We start from the raw sequence: 14,097 nt of genomic DNA, 5'->3' as shown, positions 1-14,097 counted from the left end.
GAACGGGCAGGAGATTCTTAAAAAGACAGATGTCATTTTCAGTTATGTTTGATATTTGCAGTACTTTTAACAACTCAATGTAGCATAGTTACTTGACTGTACTATAAAACAGTACTCTGTACCTACTAAATACATTATACCCCGACTTTAAATGTACTGGAAGATCAATGATGTTATTGGCCTGATTTTACCTCTGAAGGTCCAGAAAACCCTGCGGTGTTCATGACATCATGAACTTTTTAAAATATCCACACATCTAAAGGTAAAAAATGGATCATCAGTGGATCTTTTGGTAGGCTTTCTATGGCTGAATTTGTCCAGATACCTAAATCTTGTATAAATCTAGATGTGAGCAGAAGAGATGTCAGAATAAGTCAGGACACAGGACTCTGGATTATCCAGAGTATGCTCTCAGTCTGCTTTATGAAATGTTATAGAAGAAGTGCTGTATCATTGTACCAAGATTTAACAGTGGGGATGCCAATACTTAAAGAATATTCAATGTCAACATGCTGCTGCAATAAAAGATACAATTATTTGAATTACTTTTATAAAGATTTTCTTTACATTGAAGAATGTGAGAATGAACAGGAAATAGGGAGGAAGGACAGGGGGAAGACATGTAGCAAATGGTCTGAGACTGGGAATCTAACCCAGGACAACCACCCTCCACCATCTGAGTCACCTAGCACCCCACAGTCACTTTGAATAGATCTCTATTCAGTTTGCTGAAAGATTTTAAGTGTGTTGCATTATTGCAGCATCATTTGGCATTGTCTTGCAAGAACAAGAACGGCGCTCCTTGAAAACAAGGGTTCCAGCCATTAATTAGCTTTGGAAATAATTTGATTTTCAGAAACACACCACTTACTGAAATTCTGCTCTCTACCAGAAAATCCTGTGTTAGCATGCCCAGCCATCTATTTGTGACCTTTAAGCTCAAGTGCACTTGTGTTATAAAGCAGGGCAGCGATCCAGAGCACACCGTCACTCTGGATGGCTCAAACAAACAAAACAGAAGGTTTTGGAGCAGCCTGAATTAAAGTCTGAATCTAAATGTGATACTGATGATTTGGCCCTTTGATGTGACTAAATAAAAAAAAAAAAATATATATATATATATATATATATATATATATATATATATATATATATATATATATATATATATATATATATATATATATATATATATATATATATATATATATATATATACATATATATAAAGAAGAGTGGGTCAAATTTCTCCCACAGTGATGTAACAGAATCATTGTCAAATATTTTCACTAACACAAAAACGTGATGACACAAGGGTGGTGTAATGTTCATTCTTTCATTATTTTCCTTTGTAAACAAAATAATTTTAAAACCGTATATTGTGTTTACAAAAGTCACTTTTGTCGGACTTTTGAATCTACTTGGTGAGGTGAAATATTTAATTGTATTAAAATGTATAAAAACAAAATATTTGTGCTGTAATATTAAGTACGATTTCCCCACCACTGTACAAGCATTTTAAGAGTCTGTTATCAGATGTGTAAGAGCACACAGAGGCTGTTGTGCTTCATTTGTAGAACAGCGTGTTTTTTTTTTAGATATCTATTTCTTTTGATGAAAGAAGACTTAGAATATGGCATATAATGGGTTTGTTTACCCCTTTGCACCTGTGCTTTAGTCATTCTAATTACAACCATTGATGGGTGTCTTTTCCTGCATCTCTGGAAATGTGAGTTAAAGGTTTAATTAGTCTTTCATGACCCTCATCAGAGCCAGTCTGCCTCAATAATGCCTGCCTCAATCAAAGCAAATAACAGCCACACACAGGTGCACACAGATGCGAAAGGATACCAGGGGATTGTACGCATGCGCACTCACACGTAAACACACTTACACATGCTCCTCTGGGTGAAGAGGCCCCTCCACCCAAGGATTATTAAATTATTAAGAGGTCTATCCCTCTAAGAAAAAGTGTTATTGATTGATTATCGCAATAGGTTTAATAATTTATTTGTTTTAATAGCACAGATATGGAAAAGGATGAGAAAATGAACAGACCGGGAAAGGGGTGGAGCAGCGGGAGAAGGAGATGGAGGCGAGGGGAGAAGATGTCATGTGGAAGCAAAGGAAGAAATCGAGCAGTGAAGAGATGACAGGTGAGTAAACCAGAGTTAATAGGTGATGAACATGTCGATTCCAAGCAACAATCCTTTCCTCAAGGTTTATAACAGAAATCATTAATCCCACTTTCATTCTTTACTGTCACTATTGACGCTTTACTTTAAAGGTCAGTTTATCTTGTTTCAGTCAAGCCACCAGTCAATCAAAACCCATCCTAACTAAAACCATGGTTTGCTGTTGCTTCTTGAGCCAAACAATAAAAATCTGGGATAAACATGTCTGCAGTCTCTTTCCTTGTTCCTGCTTTTACCTTGTGTACGCTGCCTTTATCAATCAAATTAGCTACCATAAATAACTTTTATCTCCAAAAGTCCTTGTTCATGTCTGAGAATTTAAATTGCTTGTGTCAAAAATTCAAATTACCATTTCTTTTTAAAACCCTAGTATGTCACAAAAGTTGTAGCAGCATCTACAGCTTTTGTAGATGCTGCTACAAAACAGATCAGTGATGAAAAAAATAATTTTCTTCAGTAATCAGAATAATAAAGCCTGATTACCCTTGTTGCACACAAAATAGATGCTCTACAATGAGCACTGAATTTATGCCAGCATGGCAGAAAGAGCTCAGGTCTTAAAGTTCATAAAAATTATTACAACACTGTTGTTGTTCTGGAGCAATTTTACCAAGCCATCATGCTGTGTCACTTTTTAAATAGCTGTTTTGATTGTTTTTTTGTGTGTGTTGCCTCTCAATAGAGAACGTGTGTTTGTGTGTACATCGTCCCCCCATCTGTTTTTGTCCTTTATGCTTTTCCATTAGACCCCTGTTTCAATTCTCCTCCCCACTCCGTGCTGGCATTCATGTGAGCCAATAAAAGACATTTTGTGAATTGTAAAAATAAGAAGACGCCAGGTCAGCTGCTCTTACCTCTGCCCTTTAAGTTCGTGGCATTTTGTTTGCTGTGTTAAAAATGCATGAGGAGACTTTAGAGGAGAGGAGCCTCACTCTGGAGGACTTATTGCTTTTCAGAAAATTCAAGGATTTTTTTTTTCTTTTGTGTACCAACTGGTTTGTGGAAATTGAGTTGAACAGAAGGGAGTTGCTCTGTGGTTTCAAGTTTGACCTTATTAATCTAGACAAAAAAACTATTTTAAATTGTATTGTGTAAAACTTTGCTCATTGTTGTCCAAGTTCACTGTCTTAAAAGTTAATTTTCTCAAGCATAACATGAATAGGTTTATGGTAAAAGTTTATTTTAAAATTATAAACACATTTCAAGCTCAATTTCAGCTCAGGAGTCAGTGAATCATTTTTCACTTTATTATCTCTTGGTTGTTTATGTTGCATTGAGACTAAGGGTTGAATAACTCAGGTAAATATTCTCATACTTCATAAATTGAAATATGTTTTCAAATGAGGCTTGTTGTTCCGATTAAAAGATTCTTTTGACAAGCAACAACCCTTAAGCAGGTATTAAATACTGCTCTCACCAAACCAGCATTTCTGCAATACAAATGTCTTTCTGATGATGTGATGTAATATTGGGTCTTACGTAATATTCTGATCTTAAATATTGTGTAAGCAGAGAGTCAACGCTAATTATGAAGGTTTTAAACATCAGTCTGTGTGTAATTAATCTGCATAATGTTTTTTCTACTTCAATATTAAGTAGAGTTCTCAAAAATATTCAGATTTTCTGAATATGAGTTCTGGAGGATTAAACCTCTCCTTTTCTGTACAATGGCTGTAAAGAGTGACTCACAAATGGGTGGATCACTTTTCAATATTAAAACGACTGAAACCCTGTTCTGTAATGATTGCCCCAGGTAACAAAAGCAAAACCTCTGAATAACAGAAATAACTGTTGTGTACACCTTTATTTGAAACGTCATGCTGATATTAGTGTTGCTCTGCTGTTGACCTGTTTAAATGATCTTTCCAGGACTAAAATATTACTTAGTCCTGGAACCAGAAGTCTTTGCTGGAGCTGCCTTTCTCCCTTATTTGTTTTCTTTATGTAATTTACTCTACTCTTCAGAAGTTACCATCATTTCGCACAGACAATGTTACTATTATCAGTCAGTACGCTACAACAGCAAACCTTGGTGTGCAACAAGTAATGCATTTAGTTTGCTAAAACTTTCCAAAACTGGGGCAAATTCCAAACTCTAGTTTCTTGCTGAATTAAGTCAAGTGATTTGGCTTTTTCTGAGCCGAGACTGAAAATTCAATACAGTTATGCTGCTCAGAGGAGAGTGTATCAATTATACTTGAAGGACCTGCAGAAACATATTTTATTTGGAAACTCACTAAATTAATTATCCATCTGGGGAATCAACATTCCTGTGCCAGTGCAAATATCAAACTCTTAGGTTATAAGTTTAATGCTGTAAAATGTTTTTCAGCTGCAGATTGGGCTTAGTCAAACACTGACTACAGGCCTGTTTCTAAATGTAAGGTTGCACGGAGTCTTACCTATTTCTCAAAGCGTTTAAAATCTGCACAAGATGCTGAATTGCTTACAAATGGTCTGATTATTCAGTCTTCAAGGGGTTGAATTTCTCCCAAAAGGAAGACAGATAACTAAAACAAAATACACATTACACAGCATTTACACATGAGAGGTTTCCATTCAGTGGAGCTGTTAAGCCTCATATCAAGTCCCAGTAAAGTCATGGTGGTTTAGTTGCCCAACTGTGAGCAATGTCAACTAACGGCTCCGCCGGGGCTGCCGAGTTCAAACCCCAAATACTCTGCCGCTCCACTCTCGTCCCTTAACCACATGTCTCAGTCATTCTAACAAATCCTAAACATTCACAGGTCCTGCATTTTGTACAGCAGATAACCATTTTGCCCTTAACACTCACCATGCTCACACGTGTGTACACGCACCAAAACACATGAGCAAACCCCTCTTCCCTTTACAAAGGGTTGCTTGTGTGATTGCATTATTGATTGACTTGGATATGTTTTTTTTTTCTTTCTCTTCCTTCTTAAAAGCATTTAGCAATCTGGCAATTAGTTAGAGCTTAATGTAGGCTGTCAAAACAGTGCTATTGATCCAGCGGGGCAAGGAGAGATTGATCAGTCAACTCATTATGTTGCTGGTGCTGCCTCGTCATAAACACTCCAGATGAGACTCCATCAAAAGCCCATCCCCTGCTCACTGGCTCTGTTTCGCTGCTTGCTCCATTGCTCGGTGTCCCTGATGTTTTCAGCTTCTGTTCTTGGCTCCTGATGCTTTATTGGACTGTCTGTACCTGAACTCCGTTCTTTCTGGTTTTTTTTCTTTTTTTTTCTGTTTTTTGTTGTTATTGCAATTTGTTCTTATTAAATGTCCTTCATTGTTTAAAGCTTTACTTTACCTTGATCTGACACTTTCTTCTTTCCCCCTTTTTTGTTAATGTATTTACATCTTCTCCCTTCTAGTTCCTCTCACAACTCTCTACATATCACCTGATGTAGCAATAATCTAAAATAACTCCTCTAAAATTATGTCTGTTTGACAACAGAAAATAAACAAACACGTAAAATTAAAATCACAGTAAGGACTGATTTGGTTTATAGTATCGCTATAATCTATTCATTAAGAAATCTCCCAAAAACAGACTAGATTCAGTTTGTAGAAGCATTTGTCATAATCCTATCAAGTGTTTTTTTTAGTGGTAAGGGCTTATGTCTCATTGAGTAGACACATGCTGCAAAATAATAAGGGCTGACATTAATAGTGCTTGTCACATAAGGAATATTGATCTAATTGAAAGGATCTATACGTCCACGCTTGAGAGAAAAAATTAGCCCTATCATTTGAGGGATAAAATGAGAAGCTTCTGATTTAAGAAAACCAAGATTTTCACATATTATGTCCTTTAAAGCCTCAATAACAATGTCAATTTAAAGAAAACAGCAGACAAACTAGTCATTTGTTTCTGGCTAAAATAAGTAATAAACAGTAAGTTTACACAAAGACTCAGGAAACAGTAGGTGTTGTAAAGGTCTTCAGAAATTCATAAATGTAAATATAAAACTGGTACAGAAATTCACTTGAATCCCGAGTTTGACTAAACGTCCCCTGTAGAGCCTTTACTAAGACGTCTTACTGCATCCTTTTGAACAGACTGTAAATAAAACACAGAGTCGTATCTCACAAACAGACTTCCTGTGACGATACTAAACCATAATTTAGCCTTTTCAAATGTCAGCAGGATAATTCTGGGTGATACTCATTCTTATCTATCTTGTCTCCTAACAAGGAAACATGAAAATTACAATCTTAGATCGCTGGGTGTTCTGCAATTTGTTGTTCCCAAAGCACAAACCAGGTTTTCGGAACCTAAAATAATGTACAATCGAAGCTTCAACTTCAAACCCTTGCTATGAAAAAATACGGACATTTCATTGCAGTCCCACTTTGTCTATTTGAGTATTTTCTGTGAGCAAATTTTGAGGTGTATTGCATGTTTTTATTACAACTATGCTGCTCCTGCTGTCTTTTCCAAGAAATATTTTTAATATCTGTGGGACTAACCTGGTTAAATAAAGGTTAAATAAAATAAATTACACCTAGCAGATTTTCTTAGTTAAAAATAACCACAATTGTCAAGACTGAGAGGAACATAGAAAATCTTCTAAGCCTAAAAGGTTTTGCTTAAGAATCCACAGTTTAATTTCATATCCATTACTAAGTCAGTTTCTTGCACACATTTGTTTTCTCAGATTTTTTATGTGCTCACTTATTTTGATTATGTTTGTAAAAGAAAAATCTGTAATTTTAAAAAAGGTAAAAAAAAAAAGAAAGCCAGTCTTTTTCATTTCCAGTGAATTAAATTATGTGAGAGAAGTATCAAAAATTAGAGCATCATCAGGAGAGTCTTGTATTACAACAGCTGTGTCTGATTTTAATCTGTATTCAGCATATCTAGCTTTTCATCACTGCTGCTCCATAACTTGTTTACTTCAATAAACATAACAGACCCAGCAGACAGAAAAACAGGGGAAAAATATAAAGAAATATGTTTGTTTTAGGGATCAAGACCGGACGTCTGTTAATACCTAAGTACCAATATATATTTTTTTATATTTATTTCTTTTTCCTTTCATTCTGATTCAACTCATTGCATAGCTCGCTCAACTTTTTCTCTCATTTTCCTCTTCAACTAGCACCATTTCTCCTTTTCTTTGTTTGACCGCTCCCTTTTCTTTTTTCCAATCTGCCCTCATTCCCCAACAAGTGTCTTATATTTCCAATGATGATTTAGCTCATAAATCTTGATAAAGCCACTGGCTGTTCCGTTTCGGTGGAACAAGAAACCCTTGCAGGAGCAGGAGGAGACTGAAGATGAGGGATGGCTCTTGCTCACAAATCTGTCCTCTCTTTCAGAGTTTTACGCAGTGTCCTCAGAGAAAAGAGCATTTACTGCATCTTCAGAAAACCTTTCTTCATGAAGAAAACTCCATGGGTATTATTTGTTGGTATATCAGTATAATGCACTACCATCCACTTTATCCATGCTTTATCTATGTGTAATTTCATATTGACTAATATCTGACTGGACTTTCAGATGCTTTTTAAGGGACACCTGATGGAAGCAGAAATCACACATTTCCCTGTGTGCAAAATGTTTTAAAACAATGGGATCATTATCCTGTTGGAGACTCCAATGATCACTAACACTTGATTTGTCAACAGTGTGACACTTTTTATTTAAAAATTACCTGATATTTCTTTTATGTCTTTAATGGCTGGTGTGGGTGATGAAGATTGCCAGTTCCTGTCCCACCAAAACCTTCATATAACATTAATGTCTGAATCATATTGTTATGGATTCATCATGTCTTGGCTTTTACATGCTAAAAATACAGCTCCCTTCGTCTTCCAAAACTCTGTCGTCCTACTTTAATTCTCCTGGGAAATGATAGTTTCTCTTTAATGTCCCTTGTATCAGCGTTATTTGTATATCACTAGACTTCATGTTGTTGCCAAAGTTTTGATTTGAGTCCATCCATCCATTTTCTGTACACCCTTGTCCCTAGTGGAGTTGGGAGGGGTGTGGTGCTTATCTCCAGAAAACATTTCAGGCGAGAGGTGAGGAACACCCTGAACAGGTCGCCAGTCTCATTGATTTGAGTCCAAAACAATAAAAAAAAAGATATTATTTGCGTGCTCTGTAGTTTTTAGCTCCACTGAGCCAGTGAGAACATATACATTTTAAAGAAAATTGCCCCAATAAACCCTTGAGGAGCACAATTAACTTCTTCTCACCAAGATTTATAATTTACCAAAAAAGATCAAGAGTTGTGTGACTAGAGGTTCATGAGGACATCATGTAATTAGTGCAGATCTTATTGTTGCACCAGTCTTGATCAGATCACTCAGTAGGTGTCTCACAGTCAGACTATAATTTCTATTTCTAGTCCTGACTAAATACCCAAGGCTCTTCAAGAATCTCTTTTTAGGCAGAGAAGCCCCCTCCTACTTAAGGTTTCTTTGAATATTTCACTTTTTGGAAGTCTCCATGTATGATAAACACCTGAAAGACTTTGACGCTTCTACTGGATGATTCAGTACCTTGAATGATGGCATTTATATAAACATTACAGCTGAAACATGAAGCAACCCAGTTGAGTGGGCAAATGGCCACATGATCCAAAGGGAGGAAAGTCAGTAACACCAGAGGAGCCAAACAGTACAGCTACTGGTTGACAGAAAATACCAGTATAGATTCAAAATTCAGACATACCTGCACTCTTCCCAGGTTCACAGCAAGAGAGCTCCATGTTGCATAGATGTTTACTGGAATGGTTTCAACTGTACACCAGCAGGAAAAGGAGCGATATCAGCAAGACGTTGACAGAAATGATGTGGAAGGAACCATTAAATGTGCCACAAACTTAGCAGATTTTAATGGCTACTGCAATCTCTTTTTGTATAAGGCTAAAAACTCAGAGTCAGATTATATGTCACATAATTGAAAAGAGTGACTTCAATTATCTGTTCTGCAGTAAAGCCATCATCAGCCACTTCCTCTGTGTGGCTGAAATCAAGCTCTGGGCAAAAAGCATGAGACATCAAGTCAATGGTCCGCCTCACCAGGATATATAATCAATGTATCCTAGAAGCATCCAATAAAGAAAAAGGATGACAGCTGGAAGGTAACAATGCTGTTGCTAAGAACAACTAATAAACAACAAATAAACTGATCTTGGAAGCCAAAACTGATGGTGGATGTGCAACAAAACTTCCCAGAATGACATAGAAATGCTGTAGATTGTAATGAAACTAATGCAGATGTGATAGTCAGGGGTGATTTTTTAAGAGTACTCTTTAAAAAGACATTTTCATTTTACATTTATTTCTAAATGTATTTAATATTTTACTTTAAAGGTGAAGTTTGCAAAAAACAAAACAAAAAAAAAACAAACAAAAAAACAGACCTTTTTGAGCTTTTATCAGGTTGTAATGTTAGTCCTTCATCAAAAAGATACCTGTAGTGTCACCTTGGCTATTTCATGCATGTTTGAGAAAACATTTAATCTCCCATGGCAACCATTCTGCTGTGCAAAACCCCTGGCTGCATCTACCTCCTCCTTTGAGATGCAGCTCCACCTCAGAGCTGCAGTTTCCAAGCTTCTGCATCACAAAGTGGAAGCTCACTTCCCCCCCTCAGCTCCTTCAGACTAGCCAGAATCAGTTAGCAAACACCTGTTGGAACTGTGCGTCTACTGAGCTCATTACACAAGCTACTCCTCAGTGCAACACTAGTAAAAACAGTGGAAGATGTCATGAAATGTGTGGTGTGAGGTGAGGTAGACGCCGTAGACCCAGGTGAGTGGAGGAAAAGGCAAATTTTAATAAATAATTACAGCTTCAAAATAAATCTACAAAATTCTGGCGGCACGGCTGAGCGGAAGCCAGGGCTCACACCGGTAGCAACAGAATTAGCAGGGCAAACAAAACAGGCAGACTCAGGGACGCAACAATCAACGAGGACCCGACAACACAGACAGACACAGGTGACTCTAAATACACATGAGGTAATCAGGGGACGAGACACACCTGGGAACTAATCAAGGGGGTAGACAGGACAACACAGAGACTCAGGGATACAGGAAACTAGAAATAAATACACAGAAAAACATGGAACCTAACAGAAGAGGATTAATAGAGCAGAGACAGCAGAGCTTCAGAAAGAGCAGGAGTTTTTAAAGAGACAGAGGGCCAATTACAAGGCGCTAAACCATGAAGTCAAATTATTTTAAGTCATATTTGGTATTTTTAACATATTTATAATCACTGAAGGTAACTTGATGGTTCTATAAACTGTCACTATGTGTCTGGAAAATGCATAACAAGATCCTTTTAAAAGCTTTTTTAAATGATAAATTAAGACTATTACACTAAGGCTAATGTGTTGTTGTCTAATAAACATAGTATGCCCGAATCATTCCTGAGGACATTTCTGTGCATGTTTCCGCCTGCGCCTGCTCCTCCTCTAATAACACCCTGTGTAATTATTGGAGTGACAAACCATCTTGTATGGTTAATGGCAGCTGATTCATCAAACCCCCTGCAGCTTCTCTGGCTGATAAATTGTGAAGCTTAATGTTTGCAATTTACTCAGTATTTAGTCAAGCCAGAAGTGCTCGTCAAATTAGTTCTGGGATAGGGAGCCCAATATTTACAAAATCTTCAAATATTTCTAGAGAAAATTCAACATTGACTTGGGTAACAAAGGACTTGTGAAATGTTTGAGGCTGCATGGAGACCCTAATAAAGCCAGATGGGGTCTGGAATAATACACACATTGGTTTCTGAGAAGCAGTCTAGAGTATTTTGTTAATTCAATGGCACTATTGTATTTGTTTCTTTTTACGTTTTTGTCAGGATTGTCAGAGGTATACATTATAATTTTACTTCGAGCTGAAAGAGAGAAACAACAACAAAAAAAGTGACTCTCAGTAAGAGAAAGCAGCATTTGCGGAGAAATAACATCCGCATTAACTCCCCTCTACGTGTCGGCAGCGATGTCACCATGCAGGTGCAGTGGTGAGGGATTAACCACTAATGACTACTTGTCACTGCCTTTAACATCTCTAATTGGTCGCTCCTCTCACAAAGCAGCTCTGGCATGCCTCATCTGTGCCGCCTCTAAACCGCTACTCTGATATGTGGTGGTCTGTAATTAAGATGCATATCTTCCCTGCTGATTTCAGGTCTTTTGGGATCACACTAATGCTAGAAGGCACAAACAACAGCCTTACCAAGGCTTCGATGTACAGCGAACACACCATCATGGCGATTCTTCTTCTAATACATCTGGGCACATGTATATCGGTTTTAAACGTACTCAGTTAGATTGAAAATCGAAGACATTGGGATCCTCTTTGGAAAAAGTCATTTAAAAGTTCTGTTTCTGGTGAGTAGTAAATTAGGAGGCTCACTTTTACTCAGAATCAGAATTTAATCATCTTTATGGTCAAGCTTGTTTGCTCAAACAATAAATTTTACTTTGGTTTTCAACCACTCACAGTACACGGACATCAAAGAATAAAATGCTTGTATATTTATGTGTAGTTACATTGAAACCAAAGTTAAATCCTATGTAAAACTGGCAGAACCACAAACAGATGCATCGCACCAGGTACAAATGACGAGAACATCATTACTCAGCATTTTGATGAATATACTTTATCTGTTTATATCTCAGATTTAGGATCATCTAAAATATTTTAAATTACATCACAAATAAAATTGATGAAGAACTATATATTAGATTTTTTTGGGATATTATCACAGCAAAACCAAATGTACAACCTCAATCAGTTCAGAGGTAAGATTTTTCTGAACTGATTGAGGTAGAACATTAAGTATCTACCAAGAATTGTTTCATGATATTACAATGACAAACATTAAAATATTTATCAAGTAAGACAAATTAGTATATATGACAAAATAGACTTGAATTACTAAGAAAATTTTTTATGACTGTTTTGTGTTGATCTATTACATAAAATATCTATATAAGTTGCCAAAATATCTCATTACAATGTGACAAAAAGTGAGTATTTTTATAAATCATCCAGGCTTTTGTGACTGCCTGCCTGTCCTTGCTAAGGTCTCTTTTCCATAATGAGGAGCTGGAGTTCATGAACGTTTGTCCTAAGATGAGGCTGTCTTTAAGCTTATAATTTAAGTGTTACTGTGCAACTGTCTTTTGACACTGTAACGATAAATGGTTCCATACAGATTACCTTCAGACTTCCAAACAGAAGCAATTACATCCCCCCACAGTAAAGTATGCCTCCGTCAAGGTTGCTTGAATTTTTGACCTTCACCATGCTGACGAATGGCTGTATAATATTTGACTCTTGAAGATACTGTTTAAGGTGGTACTAATGCTACAACTACACACAACCACAAAACCATAGACTGTTAAAAATAAAAAGAATGAAAAAATTTCATTGCGGCTTTTTTGTCTTATCATTATAATTCAGTCCCAATTGATTAATAACGGTAAGACTTCCTTGTTTTTATTAAATGGATTAAGCTAATCATGCGACAGACTGGCGACCTGTCCAGGGTGACCCCGCCTCTGGAACCCTGGAACGTGGCGGGAGATCGGCACCAGCACCTCTCTTGACCCCTCTAAGGGACCAGGGTGAACAGAAAATGGATGGATGGGTGGATGGATGGATGGGTGGATGGATGGGTGGATGGATGGAGGGATTAAGCTAACCAACAGATTTAATTGCTTCATGCCACCGTATGTATTTTCAGCTTATATTAAATTAAAATAAAATAACATTAATGTCCTTCTCATCTTGGAGTTACTTGAGAACTCACCATCATTTTAGTCAAAATAAAAAAAAATCTGTCAATAATGTGGGAAATGATGTGGAGGATGGAGAATGGAGAGACAGAGTTAAAAAGTAACAAAAAGCTGAGATGACAAAAACATTTTAATCCACCCACAGTGAGGCTGACTGGCCTCCACAGTCTAGAAGACCAATATTCCTAATTCAGGTAATCATGAGATCTCAAAGTGTATATATATATCTATATATATATATATAGATATATATATACCTATTGAATTACAAAGTGTGGTAAATCTGATTTTATCTTATCAATATAAAACATGACATACCTAAAGAAATTTTGAGGCAGGGTAAGCAGTCTTCAGAAATGAAGAGATTTTAAAATATTTTACATATCTCTAATTACTTACAAACCAATCGTACTCTGATGTAGATTTTGTTTTCCTCTGGCAATTAAATTTTGCTCATAAAAATTCACTTTTAATTGAGGTCAGCTGCGTAATAGTATTGCCTCAAGACTGAAAAGGAAATGTTATGGTGACATTGACATTAAGCAGGATTTAATAATGTGTTAAAATGAAAATGCCCTGCTGTCTTACAAAAGCTGGCGTCAGTTCTTCTGTTCGTAGACGTCCTCCATCTTTCAGCTTCATGCTTGTTTGTATCTATGACGATTGAATTAAGTGTTATTTATGACTGAAGAGGGCAAGAATTTGTCACTGCACTAAAAAGAGCAACTACCATCACTCAGTGTTGTCTTTGCTGAGTCTCTGTTTTTTTTTATTCAGCTGCATCCTCCCCACTCATGCTGACACCAAGGTGAAAAGGTATTTCTCATTTTCTATCAAGTACTTTTTTAAAACTAGGAAATAAATTGCACAGCTCTGTGTAAAGAGAACGTATTAATTCAGCTGTTGCTTAATTGCATCTGGGGTTTAAGCAAAACCTCTTGTTCAATTTGCTTGTACAATTCCCTGCAAAGCCCTCAGCCTGATTCTAATTTATAAACCAAGGAGGTTTTTTTTTTTCTTTAAAGACACTGGATTTATGTTGGGATTAATAGAAAATGAAAGAGGTTGCTTTGACTCTATTTCCCTGTCTCACACTTAAGAGTGCATCATTGTGTTGTCTAAACTTTATAAAGTATCAGTCAGTAG

This window comes from Gambusia affinis, linkage group LG03, assembly GCF_019740435.1.
Source record: "Gambusia affinis linkage group LG03, SWU_Gaff_1.0, whole genome shotgun sequence".
Lineage (NCBI taxonomy): Eukaryota > Metazoa > Chordata > Actinopteri > Cyprinodontiformes > Poeciliidae > Gambusia > Gambusia affinis.
This window is presented reverse-complemented; position numbering follows the sequence as displayed.